The sequence below is a fragment of the Lissotriton vulgaris genome, chromosome 5 (genome assembly GCF_964263255.1).
Source record: "Lissotriton vulgaris chromosome 5, aLisVul1.2, whole genome shotgun sequence".
Taxonomy (NCBI): domain Eukaryota; kingdom Metazoa; phylum Chordata; class Amphibia; order Caudata; family Salamandridae; genus Lissotriton; species Lissotriton vulgaris.
In genome coordinates, this window is record NC_141693.1 from 209,922,461 (window position 1) to 209,946,846 (window position 24,386).

Sequence of the window (24,386 nt, forward strand, 5' to 3'; positions counted from 1 at the left end):
TAGAAGCCCATAATGTTTTTCATAAATCTCAATCGGGGTACAGATCTAATTTTTCCACAGAGACAGCTCTCCTGAGGGCTACTGAATCCCTAAGAGAAGGAGCGGATGAGGGTAAGACCATGGCTCTCATCATGCTGGATCTCAGTGCCGCGTTTGACACTGTAGCGCATTCCATCCTGCTACAGTGTCTAAACAGAGCGGGAGTCATCAATAAGGCACTGGGATGGCTGAAAGCCTTTCTGATTAACAGGAGCTTTCAAGTCCAAAGAGGGACTTTTCTCTCAGACAGTGTGATGCTTGAACAGGGGGTGCCTCAGGGCTCTGCCCTGAGTCCCACCCTGTTCAATTTGTACATGGCTCCCCTGGCAGAAGTGGTGCAATCGTTCGGCGTAGAGCTTGTCTCTTACGCCGACGACACGCAACTTCTAATATCACTGTCACAAGCCCCTTCTCTGGAAGCAGACAACTTCAATGCTTGCATGAGTAAGCTTGCCACTTGGATGACAGAGCACTGTCTAAAACTAAATGGCACTAAAACGGAGGTTCTTATAATCGGAGGCAATGAGACAAAATGGACAAAAGAATGGTGGCCCAATTGTTTGGGTCCTTTGCCCACTCCCAACTGGGAAGCAAAAAATCTAGGTGTCTGGGTAGACAACAAGTTGTCTTTTGATAGCCACATCAAGAAAACAGTAGCTAAATGTTTTGGAGTAATGAAAACACTCAATCGCACCCTTGACTTGTTGCCTCTGAACTCTAGACGCACCATGACGCAGGCACTAATCACATCCCGTATTGATTACGGGAATGTGCTGCTCCTGGGCACATCTGCTAAAAACATCAAGAGACTACAGGTTCTACAAAATTCTGCAGCACGCCTGGTGTTAAGGCTGCCCCGTAGAGCCCCCTCGAGACCCTCTCTGGCTTCCCTCCATTGGCTACCTATTAGCAAGAGGATTGTTTTCAAAGCTCTACTATGGTGCCATAGGATAATCCACCAAAGAGCGCCGGCTTATATGTCGGATCTGGCATCCCTGTATGAACCTAACAGATCCCTTAGATCTAAAGGAATGGGCCTGCTCAGAACTTCTCGCCCCAAAAAAGCCAGAATGGGAGGCAGGTCCTTCCGCTCACTAGCAGCCAAGCACTGGAATCTCCTTCCTACGGACACTAGGCTAGAGACCAATGAGGCCTCTTTCAGAAAGAAGCTGAAAACCTTTTTATTTACTTCATAATGGTACTCCTCTCTCTCCTCATAACATGCTCTCTCCACAGCGCGGGGACACGCCGGGAGGCGTCACCAGGCGCTTTATAAACCCCTTTAAACTAAACTAAACTAAATCGTTGTTTGACATGTACTGTCTTCTTTTTTTTCTATTCTCTCTCCCTTCCTCCTTTTCCCCTTTCTCTCTCCTTTTTTCCTTGCCTTCCTTATGCTTCTGCTACTTTTTGGCTCTCTATTGGAACTTTCTGGTTCTGTGTTCTACCTATTCTTATCTATTCATGTTTCCATCTCACAAGTATGTTTTATAATGTTTTCTTGATGCTTTAAATTTAGAGTTATTTCGTGGAACGTAAAAGGTTTTATTAACCCCATCAAAAGGCAGATCTCACCTTGCCTCTTATAATCCTGATTTGGTCCTTTTACAAGAGACCCATCTTCCAGAGTCTGAGGCATTAAAGTTAAAACGTAGTTGGGTGGGCTCAGTTCTAGGCTCCCCTTCTTTGAATAAAAAACAAATGGTGTTGTGATTTTGATACATAAAAAGTTAAAATGTAAGATTGTTTCACAAGAGACTGATTCTGAGGGGTGTTGGTTATTGACTCAGTTGTTAATAAATAATATTTCCTTAAGATTTTTTAATGTAAAAGGACCTACACATCCTGACCCTTCTTTCTGGCCCTTAATTACGCAGAAATGTATTCAATTCAAAGATGATTATTTTCTTCTAGGAGGTGATCAATCAAATTGTTGACCCCTTTGTTGATCGCCAATCCCAAGTTCGTTTTACCCCTCACAAGACACAAACAGTTTCTTGACACCATATCCCAAACTCATCTTGTAGATTCCTGGAGACTCTCTCACCCTGATTCTCTGGACTTTTCATTCTTTTCTCCTCCTCATAATTCTCTCTCTCGTTTAGACTATATTATTCTTTCTCAATCCTGTCTCAAAATCTCCTTTCCTCCTCTCTGGAACCTATTGTTACTTCTGATCATGCTCCACGTATAACTGACCTTGAATTGCTTCCACCACATCCCAGGTCCTCCCGTTGGAGTTTTAATAATTCTCTTCTTCTTGATCATACTTTTTCTTCCTCCTTTATAACGTTTATCAATGGATTCTTTGACCTAAACGGCAATACATCTTCTTCTCCCTATATTATTTGGGACTCCTTTAAGGCCACTGCAAGAGGTTTTATTATAGATTATGTCTCGAAAAAGAAAAAACGCTTTATCCAACAACATAAAGCTACTCTGGCTCATATTAAATCTCTAGAGCATGAGTTTTATACGTCATCAAAGGACTCTGTGCTTCCAACCTTGATACGTGCTAAATTCGCATTTAACAAAACTTCTTCTGACAATGCTTCTTCAATCCTCTTACGTAGTAGCGCTCGTTATTATGGAGGCAGAAATTAAGTTGGGAAACTTTTGGCGAACTACTTAAAAGTGAGGAAGGAGCGGAATCTGATTGAATCTATTTACTCTCCAGATGGCTCCTTGTTGCACAAGGATCAAGATGTCCTTGACATATTCAAGTTGTTTTATATGGATCTTTATACCCCAGAGCCTCCTCCCTCTAATTCCCTTGTTCAATCTTATTTAGATAATATACCGCCACCATCTACTTCTCATCTTAACTTATCAGATCTTGAGACAGACTTAGCTTTATCCAAATTATCTTCTGTTCTAAAACGTTTAAAGAAAGGGAAGACTCCCGGACCTGATGGTTTCTCTGTTGAGTTTTATTTGCATTTCACCTCACTATTACTCCCTAAGCTTTTAAATCTTTTCCATTCCTTTTTATCTTTCTGGGAAAATGGAAAGCACCTTTCAGGAAGCTATCATTTGCCTTATCCCCAAGGAAGGACGAGAACACATGTACTGGAAGAATTCTCGTCCGATCTCTTTGAATAATGTAGACTATAAACTTTTCGCCAAAACTCTTGCACTACGTTTAGACCCTCCTATGCCACACTTGGTTGGTAAACAGCAATGTGGTTTTGTTAGAGGCAGACTGACTTTAGATAACTCTCGTCTCTTTCTTAATGTTCTAAACCGAGTTCCCTCCCTTTCCACTTCTCTAGCGGCTATTTCTATCAATGCCGAAAAGGCGTTTGATAGAGTAGATTGGTCTTTTTTATTTGCGGCTCTCAAATGGTATGGCTTTGGTCCTAAAATAATCTCGCGTATCTCCTTATTATATTCAGGCCCTAGGGCGTCAGTGCTCATTAATGATTTTACCTCTCCTTATTTTACTCTCCGACATGGGGTTCGCCAAGGTTGTCCTCTTTCCCCTTTACTTTTTGTTCTTGCTCTTGAACCCTTCCTCTCTTCCATTCGTAATAATACCTCTTTCTCAGTTTTTTCTTATGGTGGTCATCAATTAAAACTTTCCGCTTATGCAGACAATATTTTGCTTTTTATTTCTGATCCGGATACCTCTATTCCCCCACTACTACATGAAATCACTTTTTTCCCTTGTCTCTGTATATATAATTAACTCGGATAAAACGGAAATACTAGCTCTTACTAGCACTTGCTTTCCACATTCGTTCTCATCTACCGGTTTCGCTTGGAGTGGATCTAAAATCAAATATTTGGGTATGTGGTTTTCTAATTCCATTGCTTCTACTGTAAATTAAATATGTCTATGATTCTCTCACTCTGGTTGAAAAATTATTTTCTTCTTGGAATCCTCTTTTTCTTTCTTGTTTGGGCCGTCTGGATTCAATCAAGATGATGATTACTCCTCTTTTAATTTATGCTCTTTCTATGATTCCTGTTCATATCCCTATTTGCTACTTTAAAAAGTTTGATTCCAGTTTATCCAAATTCTTTTGGAGGGGGAGAAGAGCTAGGATATCCTTATCCGCACTACATAAAGCAAAATCTAATGGAGGTGTTAATTTCCCTGATTTCCGTCTTTATCATAAATTGTTTACCCTTCGTCAAGCCTCCAGATGGCTTAGCTCTGAACTCTCCCTTTCACTCCCCTTTGGCTTTCCATCGAGCATGATTTTTTGTTGCCCTTCTCTTTTAAGGAAGTACTTACCTTTTCTGCAAAATCTTCTTATACTTCTTCTCCCTTGTTTAGACACACGTGTTTTTTACTGAAGCCGATTCTGTTCCCAAAACCTATGTCCAGAGAAACATTTTTAGAATCATCTATTTGGTTTAATTCTCTTACCACTGTAAATAATAGGGTTATTTTTTGGATGACATGGCATCGGAAAGGTATACATTTAGTGAAGGACCGGGTTTTAGAACCCAGTGGCATCAGGGAGAACGCCTGATACCTTCGAGTTCCCCTGTCTTGGCAAACAGAGACACGGGATACTTCTTGATGACGTCAAAGACCAAAGTTTATTGGCTGCAACCAGGAACAGAGATCTACGAAGCACACACGGGTGGTTCGTCAGAGACTGCACAAATTCAATAAGCGGAGCATGGTCTTTTATGCCAAAAATCGAGCCTCAGGCAACATTCCAAATTTACATTCGGTGCATACAAACTGACCAATGACAGTGCAACATTTCAAAAGTAGCGTATGACGACAATCTCAGACAATCCCATTTTCCGTTGTCCAGCCCACCAGAAATGACCACGCACATTCCCAGTTTCCTGTTCGATCAGGCCGGATAAACCCATCATAAAACCTTCAACCCAAATCAATGATTATGTCGTAAAGGAAAGGCAGAAACAGATTAGAAAGGAGATAGAAAGGTGGGAGCAGTGTACTATAAACTCGGGCACGTCCTGCTCTTTGATCTTTATTAGATCAGCTGCTGAACTGTGGTAAATTTAAATTACCTATACTTAATTTATGCGGTAAAGTTCAATAAGAATAACTCAGTCAAAAATAAGAGGCAGAATCCGGGGCATTTGAGTTTTTAAAAGGGGTTTTATTCCTTAAAAAGGAATTGGTTCGAACCAGGCAAATCGCATTCCATCACCACGAAGGTTCAGGAAGGGACAGACAATACTTTATTGACAGAATATCATATATATAGTCAATGCATTACATTTATGATAGATGCAGAAGGCGTAACAGCTGAGAGAAGAGATAAGAATACACATACGTAATGGAAAAGGCGTAACAGAAGGCGTGCATAAGGGCGTGTACTAGAAACGTCATTATGGAGGTGTAACAGGTGGGTGGATCCATAGGAGAATCCTGCAGTGTCAGCAGAAATACATGGCAGGGATGCGCGCGCAGCAGCATGACGTGTAATTGACGTGGAACTGGAGGGTGAAGGGGACTTGACATTTAGCCTTACATGAGGAGACAGAAGTCTGGGGTGTCAGAACAACCTAATCCCAAATCATATCTAATATCGGGTGTTTGGAGAACTGTATTATCTGGAAGGAAAAGGTCTCTCGGGCAGAGGCTATTCTATACTGGCTGCTAGTGCGTGCATATGTGTCTACGTGTCTACGTGTAAAACAAGGGGGGCATGGGCCTACCATGGTAACAGGAGCTATGAATTACTTGCATGGAGACAGTGAGGCCGGGCCCTTTGTTCTGCAGCTGGGAAGGATGTTTTCCTAAACTACTAGACAGGAATGTATTTTCGAGGAGCGGAGCAGATGACTTGAAGGCAAAATACAGTCTTGGCAGGGAAGCAGGCCGAGCCTGGCACCGCTAGCCGCGCAGGGAGTAAGACAAAGGTCAGGGATACAGATGCGGGTCCAGGCTGCAGTATCCAGAGACAGAAGGCAGGAAAAGACTCGATGACAGAAATCAGGGCCTAACTCGCCTGAGCCAGGGAAAACGTGAAGAGTGCACCATGTAAAGACGTTGGCAAGGCACACTTAGGAACGGAATATCCGACCCATTCATGGTGGATCTGAAAGAGGACATGTTAACGTTGGACGCAAATGTATTTGCGTCTTCATAGCTGGCACAGAAGGGAAGTTACATGCACTTTAAGCTCGTACATGGAGACGGTGGGGTACACGTTAGGGAACATTTCTGACCATAAAAATTTATATTTCCTCATTCCCTCCTTGTTCCCTTACGGACCCTTCATGATATATCGATACTCATAAATCTATCAATCTGTTCACGTAGTATCATTTGCTCTTCTTTCTTCTTATGTCGTTTTGAATGAGAACTTGAATGAGGAATACATGATGTGGCGCACAAGCCGCAAATCGCTGGCCCACATTGTAGACATAAGCAGCAACTGAATACTATGAGAAGGGCAATACCTAGGAAGGATAGGACCTTCCATCCCCAGGTTGACAACGTGGTCCAGAACCAACCGGACCAAGTCCAGGTGCCTGGATTCTGGTGTAACAAACTTGCAATCTTGTGAAGACGAGTGATGGCTCTATATACTGATGGCGCGTTTTCTGGAATGAAAACACAGCAGCTAGATCCGATGACTCTACAGGCTCCGCCCCTATCGGCCAGGATGACGTCAAGGACAAGACGATTTTGAAGAACAACAATCCGCATTGCAGACTGCTCCTACGTTAAGTTGCCTAGGGCAGAAGTAGTCTCATTCACTACTGCTTCAAGTGTTCTGGTTAACTTGCGTATCAGTTTACTATTAAAGACAGCACCTAAGTAGGGAAAGAAACCTTTATTGAAATCTGTGTATTGCTCCCATGCCGTTTCAGTATAGTCGACAATCGGGAGATCTCTCTGGGGTCTATTGTGTACTAGATGGGTATTCCTATGATAATCAGGAGAAGCTAGGAAAACAGGTGGCAGAAGGAATGCAATGTAACAGGTCCCATCCCAATCTAGAGGTAAGCGTATATATGCGGTATGACCACAAATGAAATAGGAATGACGTGAAGCCTTAAACGCAGATTTGCCCTTATCACTGAATTCGATCACAGTAGTACATTTACTATGACCCAGGTGTACTGGACCATTCTTTCTAACACATAATTCACCTTTGACTGGTAATACTGACATAGCAGGCAAGACTGGCTCGGATTCGGATTCAACATTCAGAATCATGAGATTAAGTGTAAAGTTACCTAATCCATATACTTCATTTTCTAGATCAGTCCCTGTCCTTTTTGGTAGACCCTCCTTGTCAGGGTAACATACTTTATGCAGAACTGTGTTCAGGTTTCCCCATACCCAGTTGCCCTGGTAAACTACGGAATTGGAATCTAGAGAGTTCATTAATCTAAACCATGCACCACAGGAACCATTGTGTGTAAACGGGTACGGGAAAAGGGGCAGAACTCCCTTGTATTTCTGATAGGGAGGGAGTCGGACACATATCCAACAATTTGTAGCGTTGCTGGTCTGATGAGAGTGATGTAACATACTAATGAAGGTGTTGTTGCGCAGCGCAAGTCGGTAAGACAATTCATGCGGGGGTAATTCACTAAAAGAGTGTTCAGCAGTGGCATTGAAAGCAGAATGTGCACGCTTGAAAATAGGTTAGTATATGTGCAACAGTATACTTGCAGCAATAATCAAAAGACTTAGAAAAAACATAATCAATAGTGTCACTATGCAGTGACTACGAAGTGATTTACGATATTCACGTTTCTTGAGCTGTTTCTGTCTATCTCTCTCTCTATTATATGTCATGATACATGTCAGAGACTAATTTAACCGATTCACCTAGGGGAGGACTTAAACAATTTAACGGTCTGACTTGCTAGACCTTAGTTTCTGTTTATATTCTTGGGAAGCAGTTTTCTCGACCAGGGGGAGTTTTGAGTCAGTCTGTGGAGGAGGGCAGGGCTGAGAGTTCAGATCTGAAGGCAGTCCATGAAATTTTTTTATGTGACTCGAGTGAAGCCAGCCCTTGCGGCCCTCGACTTTCACTGCTGTCCTTGTTGTTAAGAGTACTAATTTCGGCGTCTGCCAACGGGGCTCCAGCGGACTCCGTCTGTCGAAATTTCTGATAAACACATAATCGCCTGGAACCACTTCATGGGGCTTCACCTCGGTGTTGTCGGGAAAGGCTGCAGCTACCTGTGAACGACAAGATTGTAGTGCAGACATCAAGGAGGCAAGGTAATCGGTCAGCATAATACAATCAACATCGGTAATTTTTCGAGGCAAAGGCGTCCCCCACATATTCGGTGGCCTACCGAAGACCACCTCATACGGGGATAGCCCTGTTCTGGAGTGTGGGACCATTCTTATGTAAAAGAGTGCGACTGGCAAAGCTACTATCCAGTCAACTCCTTTCTCTCTACAGATTTTGGCAAGTCGAATTTTCAAAGTCTGATTATGACGCTCCACGAGACCTGCTGCCTCGGGATTGCGGACACAGTGGAATTTCCACTGATAGCCTAACAGGAGTGTAACTTGTTTTACAAGCTCGGATGAGAATGGCTGACCGTTATCTGAGTATACGATACGGGGCAAACCATACCTGGGGAAAAATTCACGAACCAGCTGCTTGGCAGTGGTCGGAGCAGTGTAATCAGGGACTGGATATGCTTCTGTCCATCGGGAGAGTGCACATACGACTACGAGGACATATTTGAATCCTCGACAACGTTCCATCTGGATATAATCCATCTGGAGGACTTCAAAAGGGTGATCGGGAGGATGAAATCCACCTTGCTCTACGGGAATGCTTTTACCTGGGTTGAACTGACAACAAATCATGCAAGTACGCACTTTCTGTTTGGCTGCTGCTCGTAAATGTTTATTGAACCAAATGTTTTGAATACTGTCTAACATGGCTTTTTCTCCTAGATGTGCAGGACTATGTACTGTGTTAATGATAACTTGAACCATAGAGTCGGGGAGAAACCATATAGATTTTCCCTTCGTCATCCATCCCTGATCTGTTTGGATCCCTCCTAGTTCAGTCCATTTCTTGATTTCATCTGGTGTAGCATGTGTCTGTATGTCAATTACATCAAGGGCGGGATCCCTAACTGTCATGCAATGTGTCGATGTCGGAACTATGGTCTTTGTCAAGTCAGTTGCATGAATCTGATTCTGAGCTGTATGCTTGGCTGTTCGGTCTGCCAGGTCGTTACCCTGGGAAATGATATCGGTAACTTTTGTATGTGCCTTGCACTTCATGATGGATATAGCTGTAGGCAGATGTATTGCATCTAACAGAGCTTGAATGAGGGGTCCGTGTTGAATGTTGGCACCGTGAGAAGTCAAATAACCTCTCTCTCGCCAAAGGACTCCGAAGTCGTGTACAACTCCGAATGCATAACGTGAATCTGTGTATATGTTAACTCTCTTATTTTTGGCTTGAATACAGGCTTGAGTCAGAGCGATGAGCTCTGCTGCTTGAGCTGACAGGGTGTCAATACAATTGGTTTCTATGACTTCAGTTTCTGTCGTGACTGCATAAGCGGCCACTAACTCTCCTGTACTTGTTCTCATGCATGAACCATCCACATAAAGTGTCAGGTCTGGATCGGGCAATGGAGTGTCTGTCAAGTCTTGTCTAGGTTTCGTTGTAATAGTAATGACTTCAATACAATCATGTGCCAATGGGTCTGTTCCACTTAATGGCAAAAGTGTAGCAGGATTCAATGTGTTACAGCGTCTGATTTCTATATGTGGCTGAAACAATGTCAATTCATAACCTGTCAGTCGTGCTATAGTCAAGTGCTGGGTCTGTGTTCGGTTTAAAAGAACTTCAACGGAGTGTGGAACTTGCACTGTTAATTGATGTCCTAACACTATGGAATCACTTTGTCTGATTGCTAGAGCTGTTGCTGCTACTGATTTCAAGCACGCAGGCAAAGCCTGGGCTACTGGATCTAATGTGCTAGAAAAGTAAGCACACGGTTTGTGTGAACCTGCTTGTTCCTGAGTGAGTACTGACAATGCAGTACCTTCACGTTCTGTAACAAAAAGTGTAAAAGGCTTGCTATAACATGGTGTTGCTAAAACAGGTGCTTGGCATAAGGCTTTCTTTAAGTCTTCAAAAGCTTGTGTATGTTCCTGAGTCCAAGGGAGGACAGTCGAAGACGCTGCCTCCTGGGTTGTCAACTGTATAAGTGGCTTTGCTAGAAATGCGTATTGGGGAATCCATTGCCTGCAGTAGGAAGTGAGGCCTATGAAGGCCCGCACCTCCTTTTGTGTCTTGGGTCGTGACATATTTACAATTAACTGGATGCGGTCAGGTGTGAGCTGTCTCCCCCTTTTGGACAGCAAGTGCCCAAGGTAAACAACTTGCTGAACACAGAATTGAAGCTTTGAAGGGGACACCTTGTGCCCCTTGTCGGCCAGAAAATGTAAAACCGTCAGTGATGCTCGCTCACATTCAGGTTCGCTTCGGGCGGTGATCAGCAGATCATCGACATACTGAAGCAGAGCAGTGTTATCAGGCATATGAATACTGTCAAGTTGTCTTTTCAGTGCTTGGCTATAGATGCTGGGGCTTTCTGTGAATCCTTGAGGTGCGCGTGCAAATTTGAAGCTTCGTCCATTTAAACAGAATCCGAACAAATATTGGCTTTCCGGATCGATTGGGACACTAAAGAAAGCGTTCTTCAGATCAATTACAGTAAAGAACGCTGCTTCGGAATCAATGGCTGTCAATAGAGATGAGATATCTGGAACCACGGGATACTGTGGTACAATGCATTTATTCAATTCGCGCAAATCAATAACTAATCGATAAACTGGAGGTGCATTGGGATCGGTGCGTTTAAGAATTGGAATGATAGGGGAATTACATACATTGGAGTCGGTTTCCACAACCACTCCTTGTGCAATGAGCTCGTCAATGATTTGCAGTAAAGCCACTACAGCATCTGGGGGTAACTTGTATTGTCGAATTCGTGGTAATACCACTCCTGGCTTGAGTGTAACTCGATATGGTGTGATGTGCATACAACCTACATCAGTGGGGCCTTGTGCCCATAAATGTGCAGGGACATTCTGTAATCTGGAATCAATATCTCTCAACACATAGTGACCCTTAAAGTAACGTAGGAACAATCTCACTCCTTCCGGAGAACAGCAAATCACAGCTCCTAGAGCTTTCAGTGTCTTTATACCTAACAAGTTTTCTGGGCATGATTTCGTAAGTAGTAAGTCTGTAGTACGTGTCAATGGACCAACTGCAAGAGGAAGGGGTTGCGATACTTCGTTAACAATAGGCTTTCCTGAAAATCCAAGGGAAACATTCTGTGAGCCTAAGAGGGGTGCCCCTGGAACTTCATCGTGACTGATAGTTGTCCTGCTTGCCCCTGTATCAATCAAAAACTTTCTGTCTTTCCCTAATACTTGAATATGTACATAAGGACCCTCTTGATCTACAGGAACCTCAATAAGAGGCAAGCCAACCTCCCTCTCTAGGCTATTTCATGTGTATCGCTGATAATCAGGATAATCATTTTGTGCATACTGGTACATCTGTTGTGTCGTGTTTTGTGTTGCGGTGATGGGCTGTGACTGTGGCACTGCTACGGTCTGTACTGTCTGTTGTGAGGCTTGCATAGGCTGGATATTCTGTGGTACTTGTTGTTGGACCTGGTCTTGTCTAGGTGGACGTGGTCTCTCTTTGGTTTTACCTGTAGAGATATTGTGTTTCAGAACTGCACAATCGTTTATATAATGACCTGGCTGTTTACAATAGTTGCATGTCCCTTTAACAGGAACCGTTGAATTATTGGACTGTGTCGTACCCTTTTTCTGACCGTCAGCTGGAACTGACTGAGCAACTAGCATTTTCATTTTCGTGTCTTTCATACGTCTTTGTTCGTGTTCATGTTCTTCTCTAATTCTATTCTGGTGGTACTGTAACATTTGTAACATTTGTGAAGGGGTATTAGCTTGCCAGGTGCTTTCGACTTTCAAAACTCAGTTTTTAACCTGGGGCAGGGAATTCTCGACTAATTTGGATACAAAAAGATGTGGATATGACTCGCTACTTGCTTTCAGGCCACTATTAATACCAAAACATTTCTCAAATCGGGAATAAAAATCACTAGTGTCTTCATCGGGTTTCTGTTTGCAGGCTGAGATTGCATCCCAGTCTTCCTTTTTCGTTGCCAATAAACGTGGCAATACTTGTACTAACAATCCTGGTAATGCTTTAGTTTTGTCCCCAAGCCCTAGGCCTGGAGTTCGAGTGTTTTCTTCGTTTTCTAATGCAGCCCACTCAATCTTTTGCTCTCCCACTTCCCATTCTTTTTCTTTGAGTTTCTCGTAAATACCGGCAGGCAATAATACTTTCAATATTTTCATGATATCGGGATAGGTATAATCACCCATGAGTAACATGTCTTTTATTTCACGGTGGAAACCTGCCGGATCTTTGTCATGGCTGGGCACTAATTTCTTCATTTCCAATAGTTCTATTTTAGTTATGGGTGTGTATACAAACATGCGTCTAAAAGTATTATCATCATTCCTGACTGGGTGCACTTCTCGTAAGGGATTCTGTCTGTCTATGTAGTACGTTTTTCTTTCTATGGGTGGAGCTGGATCAAACTGTGGACATAGGAAGGCACTATATCTATGCCGATGTTCTAGAATTACTTTAATTAAATCGGTACCTAGGCCTCTCCATTTATTCATGAGTAGTTCTATTAATATATCAGGTAGGGGACCAGGATCAGAGTGTTGGCTTTTATACAATATAAGGAGGTGCTGTATCATGTACATACCGGCTAGACGCTGTTCACCTGGGGAAAGATTCAAAAACGTTTGCGCTAACGCGTCATCACTATATTTATCAGGACTGTCAGCCCATTGTACGGCTGACCTGGCTAATTCTTGTTCATCCATGGAATCGAGTACATGGTACCCCATTCGTTCTTGAAGTATTTTATCGGTAGCCTGAAATAGGTGTTCAGGTGTTTTTGGATTTGACATGGCTGCTTGAAAAACTCTCTTACTTTCTGGACGTACTGGACGCATACTATTATTAAAGTATCTTCCCTTACCTACATATGCTATCATTTCTCTAGCTGGTAACTGCACTGTTCCTGTTGCTGTTTCTGGTTGTTCCTCCTCCGAGGAATCATTCTTGTCCGTATCTATTTCCCTTTCTGGCTGTCTTCTTTCGTGTATTTGCTCTACTGTTTTTCGGATCCGTCGATACATATTTTCTATACAACTTTGTTTATCATGCATTCCATCTGCTATATTCTGGCCCCATTTGTTAAGTGCTTTCATTTCTTCCGGGTCTACACCAGGCCTATCTCGGTCCCTTATCAGGCAGTTTATGAAGAAACGTAATATCATTTTTTGAGTGTCAACTTTCTGGTGTGCCATAGCCTTGCCAATACTTTCCAGACCTTGCCCCGTTTGGACAAAGAGATATATTCTGTGTAGATGTTAAATCATTCCTGGCAGTAACATTAAATAGTTTGCAACTCGTCGTAGACGTAGTGATGATAGCATCATTCTGTCGTCTTTACCGGGTACTGGATCATATCTACAGTCTGTAAGAGGTTCTTTAAACATGTCGTAACTCGCTGTTTGAGGTGTACGTTGTTGTGCTAAATCCCTATAAGTTGTTCGATGTGTTGGTGGCGGTGTCTGGAAACCTCCTGCCGCACCTCCTGAGGTGCCAGGTAAAAAGGGATTTAGTGGATTCATGCCAGGGAGAATAGGTGCAGGAAGGACTGGGGCTGGAGGAACGGGCGCAGGATGTAGACCGGGCGGAGGAGTTCGTTGTTGTGGAAGTGGGTGCAGATTATCTCGGGGTGGGGTGCCGTCAGCAGGTGGTGTGTGTGGTGGCGGAATATTAACATATTCGGGGGCTACATCGTCTAGATAGGAAGAAAGGAATATGTCCTTTGCGGTCTTGTGATGTAATTTAGTTGGGAGTAATGGAGGTGGCAGGTCTTTTGGTACTTCCTGGGTGGCCTTAGGTAAACCCTCGGTCAGAAGAGGATACATACCATTCATAAGAGTATTTCGTTGTCTGTCTACTTGTTCTGCTTTAACTCGTATATCTTCCTCCACTAATACGTTCTCTCGGGTTTTGTCTGAATCCTCTCTACTCTTTTCTGCCTTTCTGAGTGCTTTCTCTGTGCGTCTATGCGATTCTTTACGCCATAATTCAATGGCATCCTTCTGTGACTGTCTGGCTTTCTTTTTCCATAATGCTTCTTCTACTCTCATGATGCAATCAGCATCCCATGTCCCAGCAGCGGGCCATCTCTGATTTTCTGCTAAATCTTTGGTGTAATCCACCCACAAATCGAGATATAATACGGCATCTAGGCCATGTTTATGGTACATAAAGTACCCTGGAGTGTCCCTAGGTGGAATAGGAACAGCTTCCTCGAGTATCCCTTTTCTAGTTTTTATCTGTCTTAATTTGGAGAACAGCGGCATCTTAAACCCTGCTACTTGATACTCACGCGAACTTTGAACACAGTTAATACAATAAACACAGTAATGAAGATCGAACAATCACTCCTACCACGACATTTGAAAACACATTACCACAATGTAAAACGAACAATAACAATTAGGAGAAAACTAACTACCTGCATACTCGATATACTGCTAAACAGTACAGATACACCGCTAAAACAGTGCAGACCGGATATACTGCTAAACAGTACAGATACACCGCTAAAAACAGTGCATACCGGGTCTGTGTACCCAAACCCGTCTTGACCGGCACAAATTAATGCGCTCCTCTAGATGCGTCCCCAGCAACGGTACTCACCGGGAAGCACGGAACAGGAGGCCTCGGAAACTCGACACTGGACTGGACTGGACTCGACTCGACTCGTGACGTAGGTACTTCGGAACCTGGTGGGCCTCTGAATACCTCGGACTTTGCTCTCTCAGCTAGGCTCTGGTCGGGATCCTCCGCACTCCTCACCGCCTCGTCTGGGTGTCGATCGCAGCCTCAGTCCCCTCCGTTGGCCTGAGGGAGATACAGGAAATCCTGCGGGTACGCGTAGTTGTCCGTCCGGCTGTGGCAGGGGACCGGGCCTGCAACGCACCGCCGGCGCGTAAGGTGGGGGAGGGGTCCCTATTCGGGCGCCAATTATGTGGTAAATTTAAATTACCTATACTTAATTTATGCGGTAAAGTTCAATAAGAATAACTCAGTCAAAAATAAGAGGCAGAATCCGGGGCATTTGAGTTTTTAAAAGGGGTTTTATTCCTTAAAAAGGAATTGGTTAGAACCAGGCAAATCGCATTCCATCACCACGAAGGTTCAGGAAGGGACAGACAATACTTTATTGACAGAATATCATATATATAGTCAATGCATTACATTCATGATAGATGCAGAAGGCGTAACAGCTGAGAGAAGAGATAAGAATACACATACGTAATGGAAAAGGCGTAACAGAAGGCGTGCATAAGGGCGTGTACTAGAAACGTCATTATGGAGGTGTAACAGGTGGGTGGATCCATAGGAGAATCCTGCAGTGTCAGCAGAAATACATGGCAGGGATGCGCGCGCAGCAGCATGACGTGTAATTGACGTGGAACTGGAGGGTGAAGGGGACTTGACATTTAGCCTTACATGAGGAGACAGAAGTCTGGGGTGTCAGAACAACCTAATCCCAAATCATATCTAATATCGGGTGTTTGGAGAACTGTATTATCTGGAAGGAAAAGGTCTCTCGGGCAGAGGCTATTCTATACTGGCTGCTAGTGCGTGCATATGTGTCTACGTGTCTACGTGTAAAACAAGGGGGGCATGGGCCTACCATGGTAACAGGAGCTATGAATTACTTGCATGGAGACAGTGAGGCCGGGCCCTTTGTTCTGCAGCTGGGAAGGATGTTTTCCTAAACTACTAGACAGGAATGTATTTTCGAGGAGCGGAGCAGATGACTTGAAGGCAAAATACAGTCTTGGCAGGGAAGCAGGCCGAGCCTGGCACCGCTAGTCGCGCAGGGAGTAAGACAAAGGTCAGGGATACAGATGCGGGTCCAGGCTGCAGTATCCAGAGACAGAAGGCAGGAAAAGACTCGATGACAGAAATCAGGGCCTAACTCGCCTGAGCCAGGGAAAACGTGAAGAGTGCACCATGCAAAGACGTTGGCAAGGCACACTTAGGAACGGAATATCCGACCCATTCATGGTGGATCTGAAAGAGGACATGTTAACGTTGGACGCAAATGTATTTGCGTCTTCATAGCTGGCACAGAAGGGAAGTTACATGCACTTTAAGCTCGTACATGGAGACGGTGGGGTAAACGTTAGGGAACATTTCTGACCATAAAAAATTATATTTCCTCAGAACAAGGAGCTGGCTCAGCGTGGTCAGCCTCGGGCAAGGAGTCAGTTCGGCCAGGTCACCCAGGAGCCAGCTAAGGCGTACGTGTCTCAAGGACTCGTTCGGCCACAGTCATCGGGCCTATGTTAGGGCAACCACACAAAATGGCTGCCGTATACAAAATGGAACCCGGAGGTTCAAACTAAATCCTTAAATACGGAGTGTTCTCCTATATCGATTCATACGAAAACACTCAGACACGCTACACTCGCCATTTGCGGTCTGCTGACACCAAAATCGTCCATTTCCGACGATCTTTATTGAACGGGTTCGGAACCATCGAACCCAGTTCGCAAACCACGGAAGCATATATTTGATGGTACGTCTCCCTCTTCCTTTCCCCAATTTCAATCTACATTTCAATGTCCTCGCTCCTTTTTGTCTGAATTTTATTTTTTTTATGTCGATAATATTAGACACTTTTTACTCTCTTCCATCTCTCTCTCCCCCTGTTCCTCCATCTTCTCTTCTTCATATTCTTCTTTTGCTCCCCAAGGCTTCTCTTATCTATAAATATTTTTCGACTCCTAATCTAGAACGTGCTAAGACCAAATTGGAACTCTTATGGGAATCCGATCTGGGATGTGAATGGACTATTCCTGTCTGGGACCAAATTTGGTCTCGCTTTTGTTAAAATTTTGCGCTCTGCTTCTCTCACTCAATCTCTGTTTTTTTCTCTATCATAGATTCTATCTTACCCCTCTCTCTTTGGCTCGTTATTCTCTATCCAGTAATACTAATTGCTGGTCTTGTGGCTCCTCTGATGCTGACCTCAAACACCTTCTTTTTCTTTGTCCTCTAGTTTCCAAATTCTGGGGAAAAGTTTGGTCCTATATTTCTCTTATATTTGATATTTCTATTCCTTATTCTATTCCTCTTCTTTTTGTTGGGAGCATGTCTGAATCTTTAGATCTTTCCCCTCACACTAAAGGTCTTTTTGATCTTATGATTGCTCTAGCTTTCCAACATATTACACTTCACTGGAAATCACTCAAAGATCTCTCTACCCAACATCGGTGGAACACCATATGCCACTTTCACCGTCTTGACATAGCTTTTGCCACTTCTTGCACACCCAAATTAAATAGGGATTTATTCTGGTTACCTTTGGCTGTTTATTTAGACAGTTTGGCGTCAACATTCAATTCCCGATCGAATGTTGCAAATTTTAAACCTTCTTGAATATATCCTCTGTTCTTTTGATCTCTATAATTTACTCTTTTTTACTTGTTATATTACACTGTTTGAGATTGCCTCTTTCATTACTTGATGTTACATTTACTATTTGCCTTATGTTCTATGCTCATTAGTCTGCATTTACCCCCCTTTTCTCTCTTCCCTTCCCCCTTATTATCCTTCCCAAAATATCTAAATAGCTTTCTCTTCTATTTTTTGTATTCCAGTTCTGCTATCATTATATTACTTGTTATATATTGATTTTCTGCATTACTGGTTTACTGATGCATATGTACTTCTTTCAATAAAGCTTTTAAACTTAAAAAAGAAAAGCGGAGTGCAAATCTTGGAGAGCTCCGATTTTATTTGGGGAATTTGTGAATATTTAGAACTGAAGGTTTTAATACCTGGGCTCTGCAGATGTATTATTGTGAGGAGTCCTGATCCCCCACTTAAGATTAGGGTAGAATGAGATAGAGTGGCAGGACCCTTGCAGATGACATACAGTATAGACTTTGTTAAACAACAATTCATGGTGGATTATCCACGTATGAAAATAGTATGGCTGTGGAGATTGTTCACATGTGGAATTACGATCCCTGCAGCATTTCAAAAACAACTGAAGAATTGACTGCATCTTGTCCTAGAGGAGGTATTGAAAGGGGGAATCAGTCATCAAATGTGGATGTGCTGTAGGGAAACTCTGAAGCATTGAAAGAAAGCTAATGGGTGGATACAAATGTAGCTAATTCTACCCTACACCAGGAGAGAATACCATTAGTGTTCAGTATTCTGATAATGTAACTGGGAATCATGAAGTTTGCCAAATTAATATATTTAAATCGTGCAGCAGATTAGGCCATATCTGCCCAATTTTTTAAGTTCCCTATCCATCCAGGGAGAACACAGTGGCTTGACAAAGTGTGGGAAATTTACACCATGTAGAAGTTAACAAACTAAATGAGAGGAAGCCGGTCATTACTCCTCAAGTACAAGGCAACTATTTGTGAATACATGTTCCAGTACTCCAGGACTGATGCACAAACGGAATACATTAAAAGTTTTCTTTGTATATTAGCTCTGGTGGAGTGAGAATCCATTCAGTAAAGATAATATTGAACGCTGAAAGCTGAAATGGGGATAGACACAATAAAAAAATGCTTGATGTGGTTGGGTTGTTCACACATGGACTGTATTACTACATTTACGGGATCTGGTAATTTGAGGCAGAGGTGCAAGCCAGCTGTGTGTGTTATACACTATGCTCTACTCTTCTCTCTGCATCTTTTCTTCTCTCTTCCTCAACACATCTTTCTTTCCAACATCCCTTGTACTTTTAGCTAGTTCTTTAGTTCTCGGATATTGTCCATTTTACTGGACATAGGATGTTAACATGACAATTAATAATTAATGCCCTGGCTCAAAAACTCAGGATGACCTTCTATCTGGCACCTAAGTAGCATTTTCACTTTACTGCGTTACTTTATGAGTCTATGTGAAGAGGGAGAGGAGTCTTTGTATTTTCAAAGAGGAAACTATTTTTTTGCACTGTTCACAGAAAAAAGAATGAGAAACAAACTGAAAACTGTTCCCAAGGACCTCTTTGCTAGGGACCAAAGATGCTTCAACTGTCCCTGCCTATGAACATAAAATGCAACCATTAAACTGTTGAATTAACTGTGAGATTGGCTGTATATTCCATGTAATTTTACTATGAGTCTCCAAATGAATTCTGTAAAAATATATATTTCAATTGTGTGTTCCCTATTGGTGCATATCCTGAGAAAAGTGTACTCATGCAGGATGTATGACTGCCTTTGTCTAAAGTCCTATAAAGTCCTATAAAAGGACGTAGATTTCTATGGGATGGGATCTCCGCTTTCCCCACTCTTAGAAGGTGAATCTATGCCGGATTTCACCTAGAACTGTACTGAGTACTCTGTACTTATTGTATAACACAGAAAAACACAGGTGGTCTAACAGCTTAATTTTGAGGCTGTGCTATCAAGCCGAGTCACCAGGATCTCGGAGGGTATGTATCACATAAAGACAGCGTATTGCGATAGAATAGTGAACACTAGATGGATAAGAAAAACCAACACAGCTTAGGTTATTAGAAAATGGTTGACAAATCAATTAGCAAAGGGTTCCCATCAAATTGACTCAATGATCAGTCCTATCATTTGGCCAAACCCTGGTGCATGTCAGGCTAGTCCCCTGATCATTGGGACATCAAACACCGCACCAATGGTTGCTGGTTAAGGATTTGGTCAACCTACATGAACCAACCGTCTGTGAGAGCTGATCTTTGATAGTAAATTAAACAACAGTGCAACAGAAAATATTGTGACTTTAAAATAGGATGGAGTGTCCACCTACTGATAACTTTATTCTACAGACAAGACACGCCTCCTAATTAAAAAACCAGAACAGTGCAAGAGAGAGTCAACAAATATCTGTCTAGTAAAGGGCCAACATGTTTCTGCCTAATGGGTATTAAATCCCTCGGCATTCGTCAGGGCCTATGTTCTTTCAGTAGTTGCACTCCTAGTAGTGAAAACAAAGGAAACACCACCATCACCAGAGAAAAGTGATCAAATAAGGTTGAATACGGTACGACCTGTAACAACCAACGACATTAACCCTCCATGTCAATTTGGAAATATGAATTCCCTAATGGTAGGGGAATGGACCTCACCTCACCTGGACCGCGGAACGTGAACACATTTGGCTGATGTAATGTGATCGTGGGCGGTCGGCGGACTGGAAAAGCAGGCAAGGAGGCTGGATATAGTGGGCAATATTGGTCTTTTATTGCACACAAGGTAGTTCGTAGAGAAACAGGGGAAACAAAATACAGGGCTCCAAAGTGGTGTAGTCGTCGTCTGTCTCTGGGTGTTGTGGGGGTTCGGTAGGGTCCGGTCTTGGGTGCAGATGTCTTCTGTGTTCAGGGTGTAACCTCGGAGGGCAACAAGAGAAACAAGGAGAAGGAGCCGTTAGTCCCACTGGGGCTGGAGGTCATGTACCGTAACCTTCACCAGGGTGTGGAAAAGAGAAAGAACCGTGAGGGAAGGGTGGGTAGGACAAGGAAAGGCAAAGTACAGAGGGTGTTCGAAAAGGGGTTCGTGTAGGGGAAGTCTTTATACAGTGCGAGGTGCTATACAATATTTATACGGTGCTGGGTTCCTACTTATGACGTGCCTAGGATAGAGGGAGTAATTATACAGGGGTTGGAGTATTTACATAGAGCACCTAGCGTGCTATAAAGAAGGTAGCTGGTACTCACGCGCTCCACCGTAACTCTCCGTCGAGTTACGGCCGCTCTTCAGCCACCTCCGGGGGACACCACCAGTCTTCGGACCACTCTTCGGTTTCTCCGCTCCCGTCCTCCACTTCCGCCGCTCCAGTCGAAATCTCCTGCCACGATACTCCGACGACTCCTGAACCTCCACTTCCGTCTTTTCTGTATCTGACATCGGTGAAGAGGCGGGACTTCCGGGGTCAGGGGGAAGAACTTCCGGTCCGTTGTCTCTCCGGATTGGGACCTGTGACAGAGAGAGGGGCGGGTTTCCCGTTGTCATGGACGCTTTAGTGGTTGTCTCCGACCGCGGTTCCTGGAAGGGAGAGCTCCGGAGGGGCGGCAATCCTGGCGGGGTGAGTAAGGGACCTACGACCCGTGGGACATTATCACATGTAAGTAACGAGCAGAGGGTGACGAGCGGGGGACGAAAATCGGCACCGAGGTAAAGAGGAGCGTGGAGCCCGGTTACTCACTGGAGTGTGATTAACTACAGGAACGGTGCCAGAAAACCTCCTACCAGTCCCCCACCAGTTACACCAGTCACCCAGTCATACAGCTGTCTCGCTGAGGATTCATTGAGGCTTGCTAGTGGCTTGGAAATCCACAGACATGGGCAGGCAGAACTTTGTTTTAAAAAATTAAAGAATCAAGCAAAAGCTCCCACGCCTCTGCCTCTGCCTGAGACCATTTGAACTATGGGAAGGTAGAGGGGGAGGGGTATGGAAGTAGAAGCTCGCTTGGATGAGTCAGTGGAGTGACTATTTAGCCTCAATTAAAAACCTAAATAAGTAAAGACTCGAGTGGAGAAGCAATAACTCTACAAAAGAAAAACTGAAAAGGGCACGGGCAAGAGCGCAAGCACAAGAAGTAGGCACAACAGAGGTAAGTGAAATATCAGTTATTTTAATTTAATACTTTAAGAAATCGGAGTCTGAAGTGTTGAGAGAAACACAGAGGGAGTAAATGGCGCCGCGGAAAAATAAAAGTACATTAGGAAATACAAAGAAGGCAGAATTGAATGGGGATAATCAACAGGTTACCCAGGAGAGTCTTACTCACCGGAGGGGAAAGGGAAAAGGAAAAACTCCCAAGGCTCCCAAGGAAGTACAGCATGGAGAAAGTAAGGGGAGCATAGCATCTAGTACAATTAAGGAGTTCGTGGGAAAGCATTTTAAATGGGTTTTTTCTCCTGCAAAGACTACAGAAATGGAAGAAGCAGAAGAAACATGGAAAGAGGGATCCTCCCTAATATTTGATGGACATTTGGTAGACTCCATAGATTTGGTTAACCGTTCAGTCCTGTCCTTGACAGGGCAGAAGGGGATAATAATGTCACAGAGACTTTCCTCCTCCCCAAGATTAACCCATCAGGTGTCAGAAAAGAAAGAGGAAGATAGTCTGATCCCTAACCATAGTGACGATTTTGACCATGAGCCAGACGGTTGTCCGGTTGGATTTGTAAAGAATGTATTGGGGGAAGTCAATGACCAGGAAGACCTGGATAAAAACAGAGACACAAATGGGGAAAACCAGTCACTGGATTTAAACTTGGAAGTATCAGAATCACCGGCAGTTTCAATGTTAGAAATGATGTTAATGGTGCAAAAATCGCTACAAGGATTGCTAGAAATAACAATGCTAAACCACGATGTCCTGAAAAGTCAAAAAATGTATCTCTCTAAAATTGAGGGAGAACTACAGGGCATTAGAGGCCAAATGCCTTCCATGTTGGGACATGTCTTAGACCAGGTGGCTACGGGTCAAGGGAGGGAGGGGGATGATAGACTAGCCGATATCCCGCTGGTAAGCCAAGTTGATGAAGCTCACGTTGATGGCCATGATGTTTATGTGTCAAAATGGCCAATGTTGGTAAAAAGGACAGGTGAATATATGCATTAAGGTCACTCTAAATGAATAAGAGGTGCAGGTTGTGAGGCACAAAGAAAGTTTAATTTAAGAGTGACGAAAAAAGGAAAGGGGAGGAAGGAGTCATTAGAAGAGGTAACACATACGCTTAAGTCTCAATCAAATAAAACGATGAGGGATCTTGAAAAAGGGGCCAGCTTCCCAGCAAAAAAAGAGAAGATTAATAGGAAGCAAATCCAACAGGATAAGGAGATTTATGTAGCCCCGAAATTACCAAAGACACAGGCTCGGTTGCCCCCCATTAAAAATAAAAGTATTGCAAACCGGGAAAGTAGTCCTAAAGTGATACCTAGATCAAATACACTACATTATCAAGGTGTTACAAGGTCAGAAGAAGTGGTTGACAGAGTGAATAAGTGGCTTTATTTTTTTTTTCACAACCAAGTTTATTGAGCAAAAGAATGACGAGCATGAGGCACCTTCCCACACCAAGGTCACCACATCAAGATCAATGTATGGATCACATACACAAGAAATACTAAGCAAGTATCAATGAAGCTCAGCTTTAAAATCCCAACTACCCATCCCAACCCCAACTACACCCCCACCCGTACCCACTATCCCCCCCCCCTTTCCACACATGTACAGAGGCAACACAGAGATGGTTCATATAAGAGAAGCAGGCATGAAGCAACCTGGGATGTGCCTTTAGGGCCAGAGACAGCGCTGCGATCAAATGTCCTCCTCCGGTTCCGCTGGGGGTTCCAAGGATAGGCCACGATAGTCAGCCCACCGCTTCCAGATCTTGAAGTGCTTGCGCGGGCAGCCCCGCGCCTCAAAAATTGGTTTCTCAAGACCCATAAAATAGTCCAGTCCCGCCTTCCATGCCGACAGGGGGGGGGCCCTCACAGATTTCCAGGCCCGAGCCAAGTCGCGCTTAGCCACCACCAGGCCCAGAAGCAATAGGTGACGTTTATAGATGTTGCCCCCAACCCCGTCCATGACGTGCAGCAGGCCCAGCCGGTGGGTACGGGGAAGATCCCAGCCCAGGACCTCAGCCAGGCAATTCCATACACCCCTCCAGAAGCCAGCCAGGCGACCACATGACCATACTGTGTGCAACAAGGTGCCAGGCACTTCCCCACATCGCAGGCACTCCGATGACTCAATCAAACCAGCCCTCCACAGTCGTTCACGTGTGTAATAGGCACGATGTAGATACTTGAATTGTATGAGACGGAGCCGAACCGCGATAGCGGTGCCACGGGGAGACTCCAGGGCCTCTCTCCAGTCGTCCTCGTCCAGGGTGCCCACGTCCACTTCCCAGGCTTCCCGGAGGGAGCTGAGAGTAGACGAGCAGTGAATAACCAGAGTCTGGTAGATCCTGGAAACCTTCTTGTCTCCCAGGTCGCCCATAAAGACTTTCGCCTCAATTGGGCTAAACTCCGGAAGGGAGTCAAGGCCGGCAATGCTTGGGGCGAGGGCATGTCGCAGCTGTAGGTAACGGAAAAACTGGGACTGAGGCATTTGGAATTCCACTCGGAGGTCTGCAAAGGACTTGAGGGTTGCGCCGGACACGACGTGACCCAGTTGAGTAATCCCAATAGTCTCCCAACCCTCGAACCCAGCCAGAGTCGCCA

The 24,386-nt window shown here is 44.0% G+C and overlaps 1 protein-coding gene across 2 annotated transcripts in view; it reads right to left on the bottom strand.

The window, feature by feature from the left end:
* EXD3 (exonuclease 3'-5' domain containing 3) overlaps positions 1 to 24,386 on the bottom strand; it is a 2,419,489-nt gene that overhangs the window by 1,054,787 nt on the left and 1,340,316 nt on the right. The window lies entirely within an intron of this gene.